General features: G+C 42.4%; 1 protein-coding gene and 1 non-coding gene across 12 annotated transcripts in view; one reads left to right on the top strand and one right to left on the bottom strand.

The window, feature by feature from the left end:
* The window catches only part of PLCB4 (phospholipase C beta 4), a 381,489-nt gene that overhangs the window by 64,928 nt on the left and 293,255 nt on the right, over positions 1 to 23,306 (top strand). Inside the window, exon 1 of one of the 11 annotated variants that reach the window (XM_070485576.1) lies at positions 1,139 to 1,286. The exons of the other annotated variants lie outside the window; for them this stretch is intronic. The gene's annotated coding sequence lies outside the window, so the exon portion shown is untranslated. Of the gene's footprint in view, positions 1 to 1,138; positions 1,287 to 23,306 lie in introns of those variants that run through there. 11 annotated transcript variants of the gene reach the window in all.
* Positions 13,711 to 13,812, bottom strand: LOC123277477 (U6 spliceosomal RNA). The gene has a single exon (XR_006514428.1). It is a non-coding gene; the product is annotated as a U6 spliceosomal RNA (small nuclear RNA).

Below are 23,306 nucleotides of genomic sequence, written 5' to 3'. Positions count from 1 at the left end.
ATTCTGGGTGTCAGAATTTCTAAAAGTTTCTTAGGTAATTCTGTTATGCACCCAACATTGAGAACCACTGATAGAGACAATTAGGTAGGTTATAGCTATTCATGTTAACATTTCCAAAGTAATTTAATATTTCCTTCTTGGTAATTTAATGTTTCTTAACAATTTTAGTATAAATAGTAAATTAGTATTTATAACTTCAAATTTATAATAGCTATATTTTAATATCTAACTTTTCAGTAAATGACATTATAAACCTCATTTTCTTTTTTCTTCCTCTCTCTTGGCCTTGAAACTCACATGAAATATCATAGAGAAGCAGCTGACCGTTCTTCATGTTGGAGGAAATTGAAAGGAAACCAGTTTTTAGATAGTATACCCACAAAGATACAAAATTAGAACTTTCCTCTTGGTTCCTGTCCTGCCTCTCCTATTTCCAATACTCACATATTTTGAATTGTTTGTGCCTAAGAGAAAAAGTAGCGGGAGCCCCCATGGGCCAAATAGTCCTTTCAAGAGGCTCATTGTTACTTTTAGGCTTTTCATGTTATTACAGATGGTTCATTTGTTATGAATAGGCTAGTCAAGAAAGAGAAGTGAAGGACTTTTGAATGCCTTCTTATCATCTTCCCCCTTCCATGGCCTCCTCTGTTCCCTCCCACAAGCTTTTTGTTTGCTTGTTATGTTTCCAAATATTACTGAGACAAGGTCTTGATCACCTATGAGAACAGACTTGCTCATGACTGGTGGTTGGAATGCTTTTTGCCATTATTTTAAATCTGAGAGCCAGAAACATGGGCCTTATTCTTTCTATGGCACTGTGCCTCCAGCAGTGAATTTTTTCTTTTTTTTCTTTTACAAATCAGTTTATAGAAGTTCGGGATCCAGTGGATTCTGCCACTGGGTAGGTAAGCAGTGCTGTAGGATGGCTGCTCTTGGCAGAGGCATTAGCTTTCAAGAGAGGAATATAAATCATTTTGAGCTGCAGAATTTTAGGTCACTATATTCTGTTTCATTTCAAGAGGGCATGTTAGAATCGGAAGAGATTATCAAGATGATATAGATAGTGCAACCCTCCCACTATTTTTTTTTTCGATTTAGTAAAATTAAGGCTCAGGGTCATTCTGTAATTCATCAGTTGATCGTTGTTTATGGACTGCTCCAGATCCACCTCTCTTGGAGGTGCTGCTGAATGTGGGGAATGAGGAAGCGAAATGATTGGCCCAAGAGGACAAGTGAAGTTATGGCGGAACCAGAACTACAAAGCAGATCTCTATTTCTTTCCTGAGGTATTACTTTATAAAAAATTTGCAGTCTTGATTTTTTATAGCTATATCCTATAATGGATTAAGAGGGTGGTCAATAGATGTTTATATAAAATTTATGAGTTTTAAAATAATTGATCATATGTATGGTGTCAAATCTAGGAAATTTGATTTAAAATAATATAACGATTTGGTTGGTAGGTTTGATTCTTAATTTCTAAAAGTTATTTTCTTTATTGTGATACAAAAGTGCCTTTTGCTTTTTCTGAATTACCTAAGTTTAAGAAAATAGTCCAAAGAATGGAATTTGGGGTCAGTCCGAGTACTGGGCCTTATGCTTTATGTCTCTTTTACAGCTGAAAATTTTTAGCAAACTTTAAAGCTGGGTAAGAAACTTAGAGATGCCCTTGTCTAAGTTCATTTGACAGATGAGGAAATTGAGGCCCGGGAAGGTTGTTATTTGCTGAGGTTCACAGAGCTAGTTCAAAGCCAAGTCAGAGACTTAGAACTCAATTTTTTTGACTCACATTCTGTACATTCTTACTTTGGAGCAGAATAAAAACTGTAGGCAGGGTGTGCACCACACATGCGCACGGGCACACACTCTCACACATTGTGTATGACAAGTCTGTTTTCAGAAGTGGGGGTTATTGCTCATGCATTGTCTTAGGTTGGCTTTTCCACAGAGCTGGCCTGAGACAAGGATTGGAGAGCAAATGGCTAACTTGGGAGGTGGTCACAGGAAGCATCAGTGGTGGCGAGGGGGGTGAGATAAGGAAGGAAATGCAGCGAGTATCGGGTGTGCTGACAAGCTGATTCCATCGGGGGGAACTAACTGGGCCTCCCTTCTGCTGGAGCACTGTCTTTGGGAGACTGTGTAGAATATGCTTCAGAGTAGGCCCCTGGAGAGGGGAGGAACTGGACTGTTTATTTACCAACTCTTGTGTCACTGTTTGAGGGCTTTGCCTGGAGGCCTTACTCCTAGGCACTTGCTGGAGAGCCTACAGTTAGAGAGTCTCAGTTCCTAGAGTAAGGCCTGTTCAGTATGCTTGGGGACTGAGTGCAGAGGGCATGTGGATGGTACCTCCTGCATGCTCAGAAAGACATGGAAATGGATGTAAGTGGAGCCTTCCTGCACACAGTGCCACTCTGTGTCTTGGCTCTTTCTTATTATTTCCATCTGTGTGCCCAGTGCTACAGTATGGGAAGGATGGGGCTGAGACATCGGTGCTGACTGTGATACCATCGGTGTTGGATATTGTCTGTTAGCCCCTCCACATCTACTCTCCACTTTCTCTAGTCTGCTCTTGTGCCACAGGTTGGGCGTTAAATGCTGCATTGGTGGGCTTCCTTGCCCTCTGGCTTCAGGTTGGATTCAGGCAGTGGGAGCTGTAGCAGGAGATTGGAGGGGGAGGACCATGAGGGCAGCCTATTCATCCCCCCAGGTCTCTTCTTGCCGCCAGGCTGCTGGTTGTCCCTGTTGCCCTCCTGGATGCCAGAGTCTGTCAAGTGGCCCACTTCTGTAACTATAGTACCTTTTCTGGGTTCCTCTAGCTCTATCCTCTTGTCCCTTTAGGCCTAGGGTACTTCAGATACCCTGGTTGTCTTGCCCAAACCCTGCCTACACCTGGTAAACAATCCCCTATTAAACACCCTAAGTTGTCTCATATGAGTGTTCCATCCATTTCCTGCTGGAACCCTAACTGAGACACTATTTTTGAGGAATCTGGATGACAGAATCAGATGATAGGAGGCAGCTAGAAATGTTATAAAGATATAAGATAATGAAGTGTCCCAAGGACACTCAGCATGTAGGATGCCTTAATAAAAGAAGGGGTCTGCTTATTAAAGAGACATTTTTGGAGGGGTGCCTGAGGTTGTGATTGATAATCTTGTTTTTTTTGGGTCTACTCCATGGGTAGCTCTGTTTGAATAGTGAATTGAAAATTAAAAGCTCTACCTTATTATGACCATGTATAGCGTTAGTTATGATGTATTTAACTCTGTGAGGTGGAATAATATGTGATTCACAGAAGCAGCAGAGTGAAATGGATCTATCTGGAAATTTCAGAGATTTCTCTCATGTAGTCTAATTTAAGATAAGTAAGTCTTTTCCTTTTAATTCCTTATATTTCTCATCCCTCTAAAGGGTTATAATCCATTTTTTTGAGAGTTTTTAAAAAAGCTTGTGTGAAAGGCATTTCAGGCTGCTTAGAATAAGACACTATAGCAACAGAAAGCACTCATTCTGCACATATTTACAGAGGGCCCCTTGTGAGTCAGGCACTTTGCTAATAAGCTCCATGGAGTCAATAAAGAATAGTATTTGATCACTGCTTTCAAGGAAATCACAATGGAGGTGGGAAAATAGAAGTTCAAACAAATAATTATGCTAAATATTTTAAGTGTTATAGGTCTATATGTGTATTGTGATATTATGTGAATCTAAATGAGGGTGTAGTTAAGTCTGTTAAGAAAAGGCAGAGAGGTCAGTGAGTGTCAGATAATGCTTCATAGAACAAGTGACATTGAGTTGGGTCTTGAAGGGCGAGCTTAGTGAGATTACCAGAGAGAGAAGAGGGGGAATGGCATGAAAGAAGGTGTGGAATTTCCTGGTGGGTTGGAGCATCAGTGAGTCTAATTATTTGGCCAAAATACTGGTGGCCCTTGGAGGAATGCCTGGACTTGAGGCCAAGGGATAGAAGATGAATCTAATCCTTAATACTCATCACTTAAAATAATACATACAGTACAACACTATAAAAATATTAGGAATGAAGACAAAACAAAACAATGTCTTTAAGAATCTTTAGACATTTAACATATTGTTAGACCTCATGGTGCACATATTCTAAATACTGAGCAATGCATGTTTTAAATTCACGAGTGTCTCAAAGTAGGGAGATAGACCCACTGATTTTGTCTATCCATACATGCCTTTGCTCAGACTTGTGTGCACTTACACCAAATTTATCACTATGGAATTGCTTTATTTCACTTTAGAATTACCTAAAATATGATGGGTTGTTTGGAAATATGCTGGGTTGCCTTTTTAATTACTAATGATTATGTTAGCTTCCATAGTTCACAATCACCTGTTTAGTGGAACATGTTTGACACTCCTAGCATAAGAGATATTTGAATCTTAAACTGCTTCTAATTACTCTAGTCCCTAAAACTTTAGAGATCCGTAATCTTGATACCCTAAGGCAGGTAATTGGTGAAGACTGTCTTATCAATACCACAGTTGTAGACACAGTGAATTTCTGAGTGCTGGTTGCTAAGCTGGACACTGATAAACGAGAATTCCTTTGCAGAGGCAGGAGCAAAATGGTGACTGTAATATATGGGTATTATAGTCAAAGCCTTTGTGAACAGAAAGCCCTTAAGCTGGTCATACTTAAGGCCAATTTATTGTCAAGAAACTGAAGTTCATGAATTACAGAGGCAGGAACAACGTCCAGTCAAGTGTCATGGAACGAGAGCGGGAAAGTCCAGAATTAAGCTTGAACTCCTTACCATGCAGTGGCGGCGTCTCTGCCTTTCTTTGGTTATCTGCTTTATTCTTTCCTAATCTTATTTGCTACCTTGTTCTATTTCTGTTTTAGTTATCTATTGCTTTGTAACAAACTACCCCAAAACTTATTGGCTTAAAACAACCACCACCATTTAATATCCCTCAGGAGTCTGTGAGCTGATTGGGCTCAGCTGGGCAGTTCTTCTGCTCCACATGGTGTTGGCTGGGGCTGCAGTTATCCAGGGGTTCAGATAAGCTGGAATACTCAAGATGACTCTCTCACATGGCAGGCAATTGATGCTCGCTGCAGGATGGGAGTTCAGCTAGGATGCCAACTAGAGCACCTCAGTTCTCTTCTATGTAGCCCCTGTCCACGTGGCTTGGGCTTCTCACAGCTTGGGGGCTGGGTTTTAAGAGGGGGCATTATAAATGTGCAAAAACGGAAGTTGCCAGTGCCCTTAAGGCCAGGACTCAGAAATCCTGGGTGACCACTCTTACTGAATTCTGTTGGTCAAAGCGGTCACAGGGCCAGCTTCCTGGAGAAGGGAAATAGACTTGACCTTTCAATGGGAAGAGTGACAAACAATTAACTAAATTTTTTTTTGCACATGGCTCAACATGACCAACATGTCCCTCAGCCCCCACTATTCATGGAAAGTTTTTAGTTCAGTGTTCATCACCAGTTGGCTGTAGCCTCTGTGTCTTAAGAGCTCCCAAGTTTACATGCTCCCAGGAGACACTCATATTGGTTGCTAGCTGTCCAGTCGTCTGTAGTTGGGAGGGCCAAGTCTTGTGCCACTAAGGATCTTCTTTGAGGGGCTGAGGTGGGATGGGTTATCTCAAAGGAACTGTGGTCAGAGTAGGCAATGGCAGACGAGTAGAGAACATTAGTACACTGAGGATTTGAAGGAACTCTCAGGGCCTGCCTCTTCCTCCTTCCTTCCTTGAAACCTAGAGGTTTCTTTCTTTTCCATGTTCTACAAAGTTCTGCTTGACCTGCCTTCTACCTTCTAACTTCTTCTTTTTTTTTAAAATTTTTATTTATTTATTTATTTATTTGAGGAAGATTAGCCCTGAGCTAACTGCTGCCAATCCTCCTCTTTTTGCTGAGAAAGGCTGGCCCTGAGCTAACATCCATGCCCATCTTCCTCTGCTTTATACATGGGACACATGCCGCAGCATGGTGTGCCAAGCAGTGCCGTGTCCACACCCGGGATCCGAACCAGCGAACCCCGGGCCACCCAAGCAGAACGTGGGCACTTAACCGCTGCGCCACCAGGCTTGCCCTCTAACTACTTCTTGAGCCATGCTCTCCCTGCTTAGTTTTTTATTTTAGTTATTCTAGTGTACCACTGTCCTTCCTGCCCCTGTGTTCTTCTATGTCCCTGTTAAATGACATGGGGAGAGAGAGGCTGTTTTCTCTCTCCCCATATGTCATTTAACTTCTAACTTACTCTTCAGATGTCAGCTCAAGTATCACTTCCTCAGGGGAGCATGGAACCCTCTGGATTAAGTCTCATCCCCTGTTCCATCTCCATTTCCTTCATTGCACTAATCATAGTTTGTAATTTTATACCTGTGTGGTGACTTGATCACTATCTGTAGGCTCTCGAAGGCCAAGGAACCTATCTGCCTTCCTCAGGGTGTCAGTGGCTGTGCATGGCTCATGTTAAGGTACTGGCAAATATTTGTCATTTGCATGAATTAAAAATTGGAGGTAGTTGCCTTGAAGAAGTAAGGATTAAGTGGAGAGAATCTTTGTCTTGAGAGAAGTGAAGAGTAGCCTGTTTTGGGGACTACAAGGACCTAGTTTCTCAGGGAGCCCCTCTGCAATGGTGTTTTGTGAGTCAGTGAACTCCTGTCATTAAGAACATACTGGTGGAGGCTGTGTGGTAGTTTCTGAGATGTAGCCGGCATTCCTGCCTGGGAATAGAGCCTGAGTGCCTGATTAAAAGCCAACTTCTTTTTCTTTGTGCTTCCACTGCCACGTGGCCCCCGTTCTATACTCAGAGATCTCAGTGATGGCCAAACTTTGTGACTGTGGGGCCAGAACTGCTCATTCCATTCCTGTTTACTCTCCCGTGAAGCCTGTATCTTGTTTGACTGTTTGAAAGACTGATTAGATTCCAACTTGGCATATTATGTCCCTTGAGCATAATCTCCATAAGATAACCCCAACCATAACTTTTTGTCCAGTTCTTCTGTGGCACGTTATCTAAAAACAAAGTTGGTGGAAGAATCAAAATGGCAGAAGAGAAACAGAAAGGTAGAGTAAGAATTATCTGAGATTGTTTTATTCAAAGATCCTGTATCCTTTGAATTCTAGGAGTTTTCAATTTCCCACTTTCAGAGTTTGAGATCAAGGTGGAGGGTAATATTGTCTCAGTTAGTTTATTTCATGAAATAATTTAATTCAGTAAATACATATTGAATACTCTATATGTGTCTCAATGGAGGGTGTAAAAACGAGTTGGTATGTGACCTTGGAGTTTACACCTACCCAGGTAATATGGCATCCATCTGTGACATGAGATCCTAATGAAAGGGTCAGATGAACAGGGCCATAATAGGGCATGAATAGGGGCTGGAGCCGTTAGGAGTGTTCTTATAGAGGGGGCAGAATTTGAGCTAGTCTCCGAGGATGAGTAGATTTAGGCAAGGTTGCACAGGAGGGAGAGAGAGGGGGCATTATAAGCTAGGAAGCCCCATGTATGAAAGTTAAAAAGTAAGAATGAGCAAGAATGCCCTTTCACACTCCAGAGGCAGTGAATGTCTGTGGGGTAGGGGTGAGAGGTTAGATAATGGAGGGCTATGGAGAGACCTATAGCCATTGGGTGAGACCCTTGGAGGCCAGGGTGCGGGGTGCTTGCAAACAGGGGTAGTCACATCAAAAACCTGCACTTTCAGGATGTTGTTTTGTTGACAGTTGGCAAGGTGGTTTTCATGAGGGAGAGGTTGCAGCCAGCAAGACCACCTAGGAGACCGTAGTGGTGGGCACCAGAGGGGAGGCAATAGAAACTGAGAGGGAGGGGAGTGTACAAAATAGGGTTCAGAGGAAGAACTGATAAGAGTTTCGTGTCTGATTCACAGTGGGGAAGACAGAGAAGGAAGAAACAAAGGGATATTGAACCTGGGTGAATGGGAGATTAGTTCTATGATCCTCAGTACCAAGATTGGGAATGGATGATCAGCTAAGGTTGAGTGGACCAGAGGAATGAAGTATGTTAGAAACAACGGCAGATAACCGTGGGTCAGTTGCAAGATAAAGGCTGGAGATGTAACTCAATGCATCATCAGAACCTGTTGCATTAAATAAACCCAATGAATGCAAATTTGGAGTTTTCCTGGGCATTTTAAGTAGGAAAATAAAAGAAGAACCTCTGCCTTCAAATGCTGACATCCAGTTCATCAGTAAATTGTTTGTTCTACATTCAAAACACATCCCAAGTTTAACCAGTTTGTATTGCCTTCATCACTACCTTGGTCCAGTTACCGTCCCCCTTTAGCTGGATTCTGCCGTAGCCTTCTAGCTGGTGTCCCTGCTTATGTCCTTGCTCACCTACAGTGTGTGACCGAGTGATCCTTTTAATAAAAGGCAGATCGTGTCGCTCTGCTTCTCGTCTACAGTGGCTTCCCACCTCATTGGGACCATAAGCTGAAGCCTTACAGGGGCCTTCAGGGCCTGACAAGATCCCTTCCTTTTTATCTCCAACTTCCTCTGCTCCTACTCTCCCTTGTTCGCTCCATGCTCACCACCTTTGCCAGCTGCCTGTTTCCCTACGTCAGACTTTTTCCTCCATAGCCTTTAGTACCTTCTGATATCTAGAACATTTGCTTATTTGTGTGCTGTCAGTCTACCCCTCCAGAGTGGAAGCTCCACGAGAGCAGGGATCACTGTCTGTATTGTTCACTGTGGATCCTCGGGGCCTGGAACATGGCTGGTACTCAGTAATCATTCATTGAGTGAATGCACAAATTCCATTAGAAGCTTCTTTTTTGAGTGGAGTTGGGATTTCCTTGAGAACAGCTGTCAACAATTTTAATCTTTATATCCAGAGATAGTCCGAAATATAAAATCCTATCACTTCACATTATCTAACTGCAGAAATTTCCATTGCTAAATGGAACATTTAAAAAGTGATGGGGGGGCGGGGTATGGAAGAACAGTTGCTTCCATTAGCTGAGCTTCCACTTGGGGCTTCAGAGTTCACATAGCAGTTTGGCAATTCTTTCATTATTACTATGATTGTTATTTAGATGCTATTTAAAGATTGAGCCCCTAAACTCTCAGCTGATGTTTTAGGAGATTATGCTATACAGGGTGCAGAAATTGCTGGGGCTGACTGTAACTATTCATAGCCAATTAAGGAACAGCATTGGCAAGAAACGCAGGGTGGATTCAGTTGTGCTCTGTGGGAGTCCTGGTGGCGATGCTTCATGGTCTCTGGGAAATTGCTGCCTGGGCTCTCTTCTGCAAAGGGATCCTCATTTGGTTACCTGGTGGGTGCTTTTGGTAAATAAAGAGGATAAACAACCTTGGGGAATTTAACTTTGTAAGGGGGTTAAAGAGTGAAAGAGAAGAACAAACTAAAGAAATTTCTCTGTATTTGGGAGCATTTACTTGAGAAGTCCCTCTGAGGTTTGCTTTTTGTTTTATTTGGTATCACTTTCATCTCTTCCCAGGGGATGCGGATGTCTTTTGAAAGAATGCATGCAGAAAAACAGGCTGTAGGAGGAGAAATGAATTCTTGAAAGTTTAACAAGCTTCCAAGGACAGAGCTGCTCCGAGAAGCTGGGCTCTTACCACATCTTTAAGGTTAAGATTTGGGAGAACCAACTACGATGTTCCCCGCTGCCACCACTGATGTGGTTTCTTGATGACACAACTAAATGGCCCGTTTCTTATTTATATTTTTAAGTGGGGCTTTTTTTCTTTTTTTTAAAGATTTATTTTTTTCCTTTTTCTCCCCAAAACCCCCCGGTACATAGTTGTACTTTCTTCGCTGTGGGTCCTTCTAGTTGTGGCATGTGGGACACTGCCTCAGCGTGGTTTGATGAGCAGTGCCATGTCCGTGCCCAGAATTCAAACCAACGAAACACTGGGCCGCCTGCAGCGGAGCGCGCGAGCTTAACCACTCGGCCACGGGGCCAGCCCCTTAAGTGGGGCTTTTTAAGGGAGTTCAGACAGTAGGGGAGTATGGCACAAAGGAACCAGAAAAACATCAGCAGATCATGTTTTTGCTTAACTTTGACTATGCTTAACTTTAATCCATAGAAAATTGTTTTGGATTTTTCTAGCTCGTGAAAATACTGTGTAGCCCTTGTTTTCAAATAGAGTGTCTATAAGGGGTCAAAAGAAAGTTCAAATAAAATTAAGGCTCAGAGAACAAGGCTGTACACACATGCAGCCAAAAGATCATCCATGTGACATTCTCTAAGGCTCCTGCCTGGTGTCAGCTGGCAGGATGTTTAAGTCAATGGCAGAGCTATTTCCCTAGCCCTGCCTCAGAGTGCCAGAGGTGTATTGGGATTGGTCAGGGGTCAAAAGGCATGTGAGAAGAAACAGAGACAAGGCTTATTTGGTTTTAAAATGTCTTATCTGTGTTTGCATTTATTTCTATCCCTGTTAAAGAGGACAACGCATGGATAACCAAGATAGGGAACTTGGTGTCCAAGGTGAAGGAGAATGAGAAACAGAATTATTTCTCTAGTGAGGTTTGTGATAGGAAGTCGGAAATCTGACCCATGGAGCTGTAATGAAAGCCCTTCCTACATCTTCGTGTGCTACATCAAAGAAGTCACATTCGTTACAGAGCACAGTTCTTGGAGTGAATCCTTCGCTTTCAACAAATGAGTTAAAATGTTTATCTCCAAAAAGTACAAGATGTATCTTCAGCAGCTTTTCTCTGAGGCGGCAAAGAAAGACACTACTGCATCCTACTTTTTTTTCTGATTGTCTTTTATATTTTTGACAAGTGCCCTCACTTCAAAAAATGTGGGTCTACGTTAATTCTAAATTCATACTGATTACTCTTATTCAGCCAATATGATTATCAAGGTTGTTTTTTTTCTTGTGTTCTTTCCTCTGCTGTTGCCTTGTGTTTGTAATTATCTTTCCTTGTGGTTGGACAGGGGAGAGGATAAGGGAAAATATACAGCAAAAAGCAGTCATGTTATATTCGGTGACCCATCCTGCTTGTTCATTTCTCCATCCATCCACACATGAACCCATCTGGTATTTATTGATCATCTACTGTGAACCAGGCATTATATTGGACTCTGGATCTAAGATTTAATGAGCTAGGACCCCTTCTGTGAAGCAGTCTAGACCAAATAATAGGCATTTATAGTGGAAAATATGTCAAAATCAGGTAAATTCTATCATGGGAGGGTCTTGCAACCTGTTCTTGGGGGTTTCAGGAGAAGTTTCCAGGAAGAAGTACCGTCTCAACTGATGCATAAAGGATGAATTGAAGTTAGCTGGGTGAACTCTGTGTGTTTGGGCTTGAGTGTGGTTAAGAGATGAGGAGGCGTTTCCAGCAGGAGAAACTCCATGTTTTAGAGGTTACATTTTATGTGAGGGTTGTATTCTAAGTCCTTGCAAATTCAGAACTCCCGTAATTCAAGGAACTTATATAATGTTATATACCAAATACAAATTTTACTTCAATTAAAAAAAATGTTTTTTTAAAACCAAAAAAAGAAAATATTTCTGACAAAAGACCAATGATGGTGGGTATTTCTGTTTATCAGCTAATATGGTGCCACCCTGTGGCCACACTGTAAACAGAGTTTAGAGTACCCCTTGGCCCAGCCAAATTTGACACTATAATTTTTAAAGAATTTTAATATTTTGGGTGGTTTTAACACTGATTCAAATTAATGTGAAACCATATTAATGCTTTTATATCATATTATGTCAAAGTTGCATAATTCAAGTTCACATCAAATAGGACCAGGCCTTGGAGAGCTTCAGAGCACTAGCTCGTGGCCCATTTGATGGATTGAAGGTGGTTCAGCGTGGATCACAGGGACACCTGAGAGTGGGAGTAGGCTAGGAAGGAGAGAGAGGGGAGGGAGAGTGGCGGGAGAGGAAATGGATAAGGTATCAGGGCCCCGATCATCAAAGGCTTGTGAACAATAAGAAGATGGCAATGGGGAGCCTCTGAAGAATGTTGAGGAGGGAATAGCAAGGTCAGCCTTAGGCTTCTGCTAAAGTTTTAATAGATGAGAAAGTTGAAATTAGACTAAGGATGTGTATGGGTTTCAGATATTTGTGGAACATTCCTCTTTATTTCTAATGAGACTTTGGTTATAAACAATATAAGCTTTTGTGATTTCAAAGTACTTTTAAGGTTTTTGTTTTATTTTGTTTGTTTTTGAAGGTCCATTGACTATCTAGGAAGAGACAATAAAATACATAGCTTAACCAGCAGGAAGGTTGGACTGAAGCTCAACCTAGACTTGGGATCTAAGGGTTGGGGGGAATTTGATTAGCAAATTATATTTGGAGGTCTGTGGTAAAATAGGTTGGGGGACACATGAGTTAGGCAAAGTTAAATAGATTCCTCTTCTGGGGGACTTCTTAGAGCCTTAAAAGCATTAATGTGTGTATGGACCTCTAAGATAAATTTAAGGCGTGCAGCACGTCCCAAACTTGCTTCAGCACTAAGGACCTTTTATTCTGGAAATAGTCATTATAGTCTGGCTGAGGGCTAGTCGTCCAAGGAATGTGTATCAGTTATCTATTGTCACAATAATGCTGCATAACAAGCCACTTCAAAACCTCAGTGGAATACAGTAATAAATACTTAGCTTACAAGTTTGGGGGGTTCAGCTGATCTTGATCTGGGCTTGGTGATTTCAGCTGATGTCTTTCATGTGTCTGTGGTCAGCGGTGGGCTGGGCAGGCAGCTCTTCTGATCTTAGCTGGGTTTTCTCACTTGTCTGGGGGCTCAGTGGCTGAGCTAGGAGGGCTTTAGCTAGGAAGAGTAGGGAGACTTGTCTCTTCTATATATGTCTCTCATCCCTAAGCACGCTAGACCCACCATGTCCTCCTGGCCATGACAAGGGAGTAAGAATGAGAGCAAGACCAAAAGTGCATGCACTTTTCAAGCCTTTGCTTATATCATGTTTGCTAGTTTCTCATTGGCCAAAGTCGCACGGCCGTCCCAGAGTGGGAGCACACTACAGGGTTACATGGCAGAGGGTTTAGATACAGGGAGGGAGAAGAATTGCTCTTTTTGCAATCAGACTACCCCAGAACCTAACTTGAGAATTGCGGGTGAGATCACAGTCAACTGAGCAAGGAATGAGGTCAGTCTTCTCTCTATGCATGGCGACAGACTGTACTTTTAATTCTGATAAGCAATCTCACAAATAGATGTCTGGGCGATGTCAAGTGAGAGAGAGTTCATCTGGTTCCACACAGGACTTTTATTATCTGTCTGTGGAATCATTTCAGGGCTGAAAGGATTGTGGACGTTAGCTAGTTCTAGTTGCGTCATGTTGTAAATGAAGAAACAGAGGCGCAGAAAGGTTAATTGGCTAGCCGAAATCTACACAGCTAGCTAGAAGCAAGGCCAAGCCTCAAACCCAGATCCTCTCTCAAGCCGTTTGGGTCTTAATTACCTCAAAGAAGCTTTGTTGGGGAGGGGTGTGTGGAAAGGACCGAAATGTATTCCCAGTCTTAAATATGAACAAATCACATTGCTTCTGGAGGGACTGTAATATAAATAATTTTTAAAATAGATATTAGAGGTTTTTGGAGGGGCAAGATGGATAGTTATACATTGAGTGGTTGCTGAATACAGTGACTGGAAATCCTTTTATTGTGAGAAGTTGGGGATGGAGTTTGAAGCGAGAGGGCCCTCAGTTGGGTAAGTCATTCTGCTTATCAGAGCCTCAGTGTTCCCACCTGTGAACGTTAGCAAAAGAAAGCAAAATGTGGAATTTGCATGTCATCCTTGTGCAGGGACCACGGTAATCTTTGTATTGTCCCAATTTTAGGATCTGTGCTGCTGAAGCGAGCACTGACTGGAGATCTTTGGTGTTATATTTTTGTTGTCAGGGTTTTTCTCTCCTCTGCCCCCTTGCTACCCCTAAGAATTTCTGCTGCATCAGAGAAGTCAGCAGAGGACTTCTGAGCAGAGAGCAAAGCGTTTGTGTTCTAGCTCCTACTTTGTCAAACAGCAGATAAAATCCTGAAGGCAGATCTGGCATTCCAGCATAGGAGCTGCATTAACACCTCATTTAGCTGACAGTAGTGGGGAACAATTTGTTCTACTTAAGTAAAATTTTGATCGTGAAATTCTACCCATTTAAGCACTGTCAAATAAATTCACTATTTTGATGATGGAAATATTTCTGGAGTGTCTCATATATTCCCCTGATCTACTAAATGGCGAATAAGTGAAACTTCTCAGGCTCGCCCTTTTAGACATCACTTATTGATGCAATATGCCGTGTAAAGAGCCATGTAAGTGAAAGGCATTATTACTGTTGTTATCGTTTGCTTAGGGACTGATGGAGTGTGTGGGAATACTTGCCATTAACTCAGTTTTCACAGATCTGCTGTTTTAATTCTTGTGTCTTATTTTCAGAGTGTTTCTCTGTTCCTCCTCGTTGTCAGTTGATCAGCTGTACTTGTGGGCTGCTCAAACACAGACTTGTTCTTAGATCCGTTCTGTGACCTTCTGCTGTTCTGTTCCAAGTTACAGGGAACTACATTTCCCAAGCTCCCTTGCCCTCTGCTGTCCGGTGGAAGACGTGGACTTCCCCTTTCTCCACCGCAGCCTGTGCTGTTCTAGTCTCTGGGCTCTGGTAATATCACTTCCCTCCATGATCCCTCCTGCCTGGGCAAACTAGCAGCTTTCCGCAGTTGCTGGGCTCTGGGTTCCTCGCTGTTCCCTCTGTGGCCTCTCAGCCATTCCATCACTCTGTAACCAGTCCCTTGGTTTGAAAGATCTGGAGTAGTTTCTGTTTCCTGGTTGTCCTTGATAACAGTTTATTGAGACTCCTCTTGCAACTCTTTCCTTATAATTTTCTCCTTGCAATCTACTGTGAGAACAACAGCCAGGTTACCCAGTTTATTTTATTGGACATAAAAATGCAAACTCGATTGAGCAGTAGAGCAGAGTGGTTTAGAACCAGGGCTCTGGCATCAGAGGGCTGGGGTCCCAACCCCAGTCATACCACTCATTGGCTGTGTGACTCCGGGCAAGTTTCTTAACCTCTCTGAGCCCCACTTTTTTCACCTTACAGTGCCTATGCTGTCTCTTAAGACGACACCTGTGGGGGAGAAGGGAAGGATTCGGGAATGGGCAGAGGGAGAAGTTGAGCTGTGGTGCAGTCTTAATAGAAGTCTTAGTCAACCCCACATGGAGCTCTACAGCAGGTTGGGCCTTTAGTCACTGATGTTGACCACTGGCGGCAGTGGCCAGGGGAAGGGTGCTGGGCCTTGGGTGGAGCACTTTCTCCAGCTCAGGGCAGTTTCCTGCGTTCTGCCTGCGGCACTCACGGCAGCAGGGGGGGGTCCGTTCTTCAGTCCTGAAGTGGCGTCTGGTCATTGCATCGCAGTGTCCATATCACACCTCCAGGTATGTAGTTGTGAATGATAAATAATCCATGAGAAGTGTGTTACTCAGTGCTTCATAGTTGTGAATGCTCAACAATATTAGTTATCAGTATTAATAGACTTTCCAGGAAATGGACTTTATGATGTGTAGTTTAGCTATTCAGAGGGGACTTCTGTCCGTGACCTTGTCCTAGAGAGTCAAGAAAAAGCAGCGTTAAGTGGTCTGTGGGTAAATTAGGTTCTGTGGCTTCAACCCATATACTGTTTTTTTTTTTTTTTGAGGAAGATTAGCCCTGAGCTAACTACTGCCAAATCCTCCTCTTTTTGCTGAGGAAGACTGGCCCTGAGCTAACATCCGTGCCCATCTTCCTCTACTTTATATGAGGGATGCCTACCACAGCACGGTGTGCCAAGTGGTGCCATGTCCACACCTGGGATCCGAACCAGCAAACCCGGGGCCACTGAGAAGCAGAACGTGAGCACTTAACCACTGCGCCACCAGGCTGGCCCCCCATCTACTGTTAAATATGCTTGTACTTTTATATTAATGTTAACTTGGTATCTTTAAATATGGCTTACCCATAAGTTCTTATATCTTATTCCCTAAGGTATTCAAAGTATCTAGTATCAAATTTGATAGGAATGAATACAGCTCTCATTTTTCCAACACTTATTGTGTAGCCATGGTGCTAAGTGTGCGTTTATCTCATCAGTTCTCAGGACGACTGTCTAAAGTGCTGAGATTCCAGTTTGATGGGGAGCACCTGAGTTCGGTGAGGTTAAGTGATCTGCCCGAGGTCACCCAGCTAAGCAGTGGCAGCTAAGTTCTCCCCCAGACTCCTATCAGCCTACGCTTTTAACTACAGATTTTAACGATTTAAACAGCAGTAGGGGAAACCTTCTCCTCTGCAAATAACTCTAGCAAAGTGTAGGTGTTGTTTTGGTAGAAACATTTCAGCTGCTGCCATAAAAATCTTCTCCCAAATGGCTTTGTGAGAGCAAAGCTGTGCAGGCTGTGCTTGTGTTTATGATGTGAGCCTTATGGCTCAGCCACAACATGAATGATTTGTTTTCCTGGCCTTGCTGGCGAAGCGATTTAATTTCTGGATTTCCCTGAGGAAAAAGCCTAAACAAATAAATTTCTTTATAATTGGATGTTTAAAGAGGAGCCCAGGAGGAAAAGTCAAGATGGGAAGCCAGGTACTTGTTCGTTCCCTGAGTGATGTAGAACTTAGATGGAGTTCACTCAGTACTTTCACTTCCCAGTATTTGGCTCTCTGCTCTTCATCAGGAAATGATTATTATGATCAGCTAAAGCCCCACAAGCAAGGTGGATGTTTAGGTAAGTGGGTGGTCAACATTGTTAGTGGAGAACAGCAAATGAGGTCATGACTTCTTTATATATAAATAAAAGTAATGCTTCCTCTTCTGTAGAAAACAGAATTTTTTCAAAATTGGGTATATGGTCCTAATGAGAAGTCTAGGAGGCTGTAAATGTGTTCTGAGGATCCTGTTTCTTTGATCTATCAGTTAGGATAGTTTGGCCATTTATAACAGAAAAATGTAAAATAATAATGACTTAAACGAGATGGAAGTTCATAGAAAAGAAATTCAGAGTTAGGCACTCTGTGATTTCATGGTAAGACCAGGAGCCCAGGTTCCTGTCTTTCTGTCCCACTGGCCTGATCATGTGGCGTCCATTTTCAAGGTCACTCAGGAGCCAGTTTAGGCCATCTTGTCCCCAGTCCAGATGTACAGCAGAAAGCATCTCCCTCAATTTCTGTGGCCTTTCTGGAAGTTCCATTTAATATTTACATTTTCATTTCATCGGCCAGTACTTGGTTACATGGTCATACCTAGCTGCAAGAGAGCCAGAAATGCAGTCTTTAGTTGAGGCTGTCTTACTGATGAAAAAGAGGAGAATGGATGTTACGTGATAACTAGCAGTTTGTACTGCGTTTGGGATTGTAATACTAATGCCTCAACCAAAAATTTAGACATGGTGGAGTTAACATTAACAGGTGAATTTTCTTTGTGTTTGTTACCCTCATAATCCTCAGTCTTCAGTGGGCTGATATGCATCAGCTCTGGAATGTGCTTCACTCTGGCCCCCTTGACTGGAGAAAATAATAATCAGAGAAGCACACTTTCTTCATCCATTCAACAAATATTGATCAACTATCATGTGCTATGTATGCACTCTGCCAGATCTTAGCAGTGTCTAGGAGCTGGAACAACATTTCCTGCGTATATTTGATCACCTCCTTTTACCCGCCTATGTAAAGTCTGTTAACGCTTCCAGGAAGCAGTGTCTTAAGGAACCTAGTCTGGTAAATGCTAACCCGGAGTGCTCCTCAGTAGGAGAAACCTCACCTGCCCAGCATGGGGATTGAAAGAGAAAAGTGTCTGTATCAGTTACCACTGCATAAAATCCACCTCAAAGTCCAGTGCTTTAAAACATTAAGCTTTTATTATTGCTCACAAGTGGGTAGGCTGGGTGGTTCTTGTGGCTTTGGCTGTGGTCGTTCTGAGCACATCTGTGATCAGCTGTGGGTTGGGAGTTGGCTCTGCTGATCTTGGCTGGATGTGCGCACTTGCTTGGGTATTACAGCAGTTGAGACCCTGGAATTTTCCTGACATGGTCTCTTCATCCTCCAGCAGGCTGGCCCAAGCTTCTCATGGTGGTCACATGGTCCAAGAGAAAGAGAAAAACGCATGAAGTCCTTTGAGGCCAAGGCTAAGGATTAGTAGTCTAACTTCTGCCAAAGCAATCACAAAATCAGCCCAGATGAAGTTGGGGATACAGGCTCAGTCTTTTGTTGAAACGAGCTGCAAAGTCACATTGCAAAAGGTGTGTAAAACTGAAGAGGTAGAGAATTGGGGCCATTTTAGCAGTCAATCTATTACAGTGTCCCAAGGAGGAGAAATTTAATCTGTATGAATGCCTGATCCTTTCTGTACCTTTTCTCCTTCCCTCCTTCCACCCAACATGCCCAGTCAAAATTCTTGTTCATTTGAACATGTTGATAGCTATGTTGAGGGAATGAAATCAGGTGTCTTTACCTGCCTAAGTGTGTTGGAATCCCCACAGCTCAGTCACCAGCTGGTGGGTAAGACATTTGAGTAGGTGGGCTCTGTGATATCACGTGCTGTTCTTTGGGATAGCAGTATTACTCCATTTCTTGTGTACTCCATAGCTAAACTGCCAGGGAGTAAGATATATGGCATAGAGGTAACCTAATAGACTATAACTCTGTCATGTCCACTTGTTCTTCCTCACTTTCATCAAGTGCCCCTAAACATGTAAGACTCATAAAAACAATATGAATAAGAAGTCACAAATAAGGAGAGAATGTTTTGAGCCAGCTGATAGCAAACATGAAAAATGGAGACTGTTTATGAATCAGCTTCCCTTGTCTTGTTCTATTTCTGTTTACTGTGGAATATCAAAAGTATATTATCAACACTTTAAAAAACTATGATAGTCTTTAGGAAGACCTTTCTCTGTATATTCTCAGTGCCCCTTTAGTCATCTGCCATGGGTACTTTTGGTCTTAATCTTCAGTTTGTTTCAGACAGTGCAAAGGGGCAGATCTGATGCTCTATCTTGACTGGCAAACTCTAGTGGTGGGCATGTTCCAGCCCTCTGAAACGTGTGGTCTCCTCATCCATAAAATGGACATATGGCAACGTCCATCTCAGTGAACTCAAGAAGTCATGAAAGGTCATGTGTGACCGTTATTCATAACACCTAACGTTGATGGGGACTGACCACGTGTTGGGTACAGTTCTCAACAAACCTGTGAGGTAGGTGCTATTATAATCCCATCCTCAGATGATGCGATTGAGACACAAAAAGGTTGAGCAACATACCAAGATTGCACAGACCTGAGGTTTGTCCCCAGGTACTTGGCACTGTAGTCCTGTCTAACAGTTATGCTGAAGAACTGCCTCTGTAGCTGTGAGGAGATGGTTGTTTAAAAAATGAGAAAGTAAAGGTCTGATTTTGACAGAATTGAGAGAAATGGGAACATGACTTAGAATTTAAAAATTAACTTTGGACCCTTAGTACAGAGCCTGCCCTGGCAATTTCCATAGCTATTTCTTGCAGGTACGTTTGACATTCAAAAGCAATCAGATTGGATTTGTTCTTTGAGGGGTTACTGGGCTCTGTGCATCTTGAAGGTTACATTTGCAATCAGCGTTAATTTCATTGTTAACCATTTTCCTACACATTAGTTGGAGAGTCGTTTCTTTTCTTTCTTTCTTTTTTAGTCTAGTTGGGTTATAGTCAAGATGATAACTTGTGGGATTAGATGGGACAGCTCAAATTCATTGTTCAGGAAGCCATATTAGGCACGGAGAGCAAACGCAGAGCTTGGCTGACCCATGTGGATCGCTACTCATCTGGTATCACTGAGCACAGCAATGTTCTCTGTCCCTCCCCATTTTAGTCCAAAATGTCCATTAAACTGGAGTGGGGTAAAGAAAGCACATGAGGTTAACAGGGAATGACTTTCCCACTACGCTTTATGATTCAGGGGAGTCACTAAGCTACATGAACAAAAGGAAGAAATCCCCTGGAAGTCAAGGGCAGAGAAAATCATATGAAGAAAAGGTAAATAAGTGATGCCCATTTGCTTTTTATATTTGTCTTACTCCGTTTGGGCTGCTCTAACAGCATATGACAGACGGGGCGGCTTATAAACTGCAGACGTTTCTCACAGTTCTGGCGGCTACAAGGCTGAGATCAGGGTGCCCACAGGGTTGAGTGTGGGTCCTCTTCCAGGTTGCAGACATCTTTTTGTGTCCTCAAATGGTAGAATGGGCATGGGAGCTCTCTGGAGCCTCTTTTATAAGGGCACTAACCCCATTCGTGAGGACTCCACCCTCATCAGCTAAGCACCTCCCCGCGGCCCCACCTCCTAATACCATCATCTTTGGGGCTTAGGATTTTGTGAATATTGGGGAGACACAAACATTCAGACCATAGCAATATTCAAGCAGATTCTTCAAAAGTCATTGAGGGGCTGGCCCTGTGGCCGAGTGGTTAAGTTCGTGCGCTCTGCTGCAGGCGGCCCAGTGTTTTGTTGGTTCGAATCCTGGTCGCGGACATGGCACTGCTCATCAAACTACGCTGAGGCAGCGTCCCACATGCCACAACTGGAGGGATCCACAACTGGAGGGATCCACAACGAAGAATATACAACTATGTACTGGGGGGCTTTGGGGAGAAAAAGGAAAAAATAAAATCTTTAAAAGAAAAAAAGTCATTGAACGTGAAGTGGTTATAATTTAAACAAAAAGTCGTTTACTGTTCAAGAAAACAGCAATTCTTGGGCTGCTCCATGAATTGGACAGAACGTTAAAAGGTTGGAGGAACCATGTGCTTGGTTGTAAATCCGTTGTGGTTCGTGCTAAGGAACGACAGCCTCATTTTTAACTCTTAGTAATTGAAATATTGGAATTTTTAAATAGCGAGGAAGGGAAACTATAATGGACTTCAAGGCCGTGCACTTGATTTTCTGGCTTCTGGAGGATCACGTGAGTTTAAAAGACTCCTCAACTGGGTATATTTTTAATTTAAAGAAAAATGGAAGGAGCTTTTCTTTTCTCCTATACAAGAGCCCATGAAGAAATCTCTTTACCTTCTCTTTTAATTCACAGGCCAGGGGATTGAGTTTGAATATATCATTACTTACCTAGATATATTCATAAAATATTAGTAATTTTATTAGTAATAACTAATTCATATAGAATTCTTGCTATGCCAGGTACCATTTTAGCTCATTACCTGTAATAACTCCTTTATCCTCACAATAACCCTTTGAAGTGGATACCCTTATTATCTCTATTTTACACATAAGGAAATCGAGGCACAGAGATCTTAAGTAACTTGCCTAAGTCACACAGCAAGGGAGTTACAATGCTAATATTCAAACCCAAGCTGTTTTAATCGCTACACTGCAGTGTTTGCCAAGTATCAGTCATTCAGATACCGCCTTCATGCTTTTTACCATGATTATATTTCACTTCTATTATTATTTAATGTTTTTTACTTTTTTTCTTTACCACAAATTAATGTATTTAAAAAGGAAAACTTAAATCACTACCTTAAATGGGAAACTATTATGTGCCACAAATAGTAGAGATATCCAATAAGAGTTAAAAAATGCAAAGCAAATAGTGTCATTCAATCCTGACTAGATGGCAATGCCTGCCAGAAACCCTGAGTCAGAGGCATGCCCTCCCTTTATTGGGGGGGATGGGGGTGGGAGATGGGGAGGCGGTGTCCATCTTTCCTCCTGGAGGATTCTGTGTTATTCCAGGCTCAATCTGAACAGCCACCTACAATTATCCTGCTGTTTACCAGTGACAGTGGCTCCTACACTCTGGGGCTCACTGGTCTAGAATACGAAGGTATGATACCACCTTCAGAATTATCTTAGGAAAGTGAAGCGGAGGAATGTTGCAATGAATTCAGGTCTGCATTAGTTCAGCCAATCGAAATAAAGCTATTGTCTGAATTTTTAACCCTAAATTATTAGTGCTGAATTATTCCTCTGGTCCCTAGAAGATGCTTTCACATTGCTTTGTGGGAAGGACTGTGGGGAATTTTTACCCAAGTTGTTATCTGTGGAAGAAGGTGTGGTTACTCCTGAATTTTAAACCAAACTACTTAGACTATGGCCTGAAATCGAGCCTTTGCTTCATCCTTGACACATCGTATTGGTTTGAAGCATCAGAGAGCTTTAGCCTCTTTCAAATATCTCTTGCAGATCATTGGGAATAGTGTCCCTTTCTCTGTTACCAAGATGACATTCTCTGTGTATACGCTCTCCATGATTAATATAGGATCATTATATTTTGATGATGATGAGAAAAGTGAAAGGTGTCTTTTCATCTCCCAGGTTAGCATAATGATGAGACTTAGTGTGTTTTCATGTACTGAAGAGGGATCTTCCGTTTAATCCACAGGCCTCTATAAAAGCAATTCATGGACATAATTAAGACTCATCAATGTGAACAATAAATTAATCTGCATCTGAAGGCTTTACTGATTATCTGATCACATAATTTCCACATATTCTGATTATGTTTTTCGGATGCTTTTTACATTATATGAATTCTTAATCAAGATGATTCTATTAGCAGTGCCTCTTCCATACACGGAGAGCCGTGTTACGGAGAGCATGCAGCTAGATGAAGGTTTTAACAGACTTAAAGATGGTGCGTGAAACTGGCTTCATTTTGCTTGACATCCCTATTTCTGTTTTTAAATACTATAGTTAAATATTAAATATTGAAATTAAGTATTATAACTGCAGATAACCAGAAGATATTAAATGTGGCTTGTGCAGCTGGTGAAATATTACAACCTTTTGCTTTTCGGTGTGCTGGTGAACTTCAGAAAGCTTCTGATACATTTGAGGCCTGTTTAGTTGCTCATGGTTAGGGAGGAGAGGTGGGCGGGTTGCTGGAGGATGGATGAACATCCATCCACACTAAGTTGCCGTGGGATCTGTGCCTCCAAGGGGCCACCGTTCCACTCCAGCCAGGACAGTGTGGTGGGCTGGAGCAGCCACTGTTTAGTGGCATAATAGAGACCATCTTTATTTGCAGGTTTTATCTGGTGATGCCATGATGCGTTTCACCTGATTGGTAAATTGTGGCCAGGGTTGCTCTTCAGCAATTTTGCTGTGGCTTATTTAGATGCAGCCTGTAGTTGTCCTCCTCTGCCCTGGGCTAGGTTTTGGAATCCAGAACTAGCTCTGGAAGTGGCTCCTGGTTTCAGGAATAAGATTGGTGAAGGTCGGGATAGTTAGATCCTCAAGGGCATGGACCACATATGTATCTGTTTACTCACCAGTTTATACCTGGCATCTGACACAGCACTGGGCACATGGCAGGCAGTCAGTAAATAATGTGTTGGATTAATGAGGGAACAGAG

Source organism: Equus asinus, chromosome 15 (genome assembly GCF_041296235.1).
Source record: "Equus asinus isolate D_3611 breed Donkey chromosome 15, EquAss-T2T_v2, whole genome shotgun sequence".
Taxonomy (NCBI): Eukaryota; Metazoa; Chordata; class Mammalia; order Perissodactyla; family Equidae; genus Equus; species Equus asinus.
The sequence above is the reverse complement of the archived record's forward strand: the minus strand, read 5'-3'. Positions and strand labels throughout refer to the sequence as shown.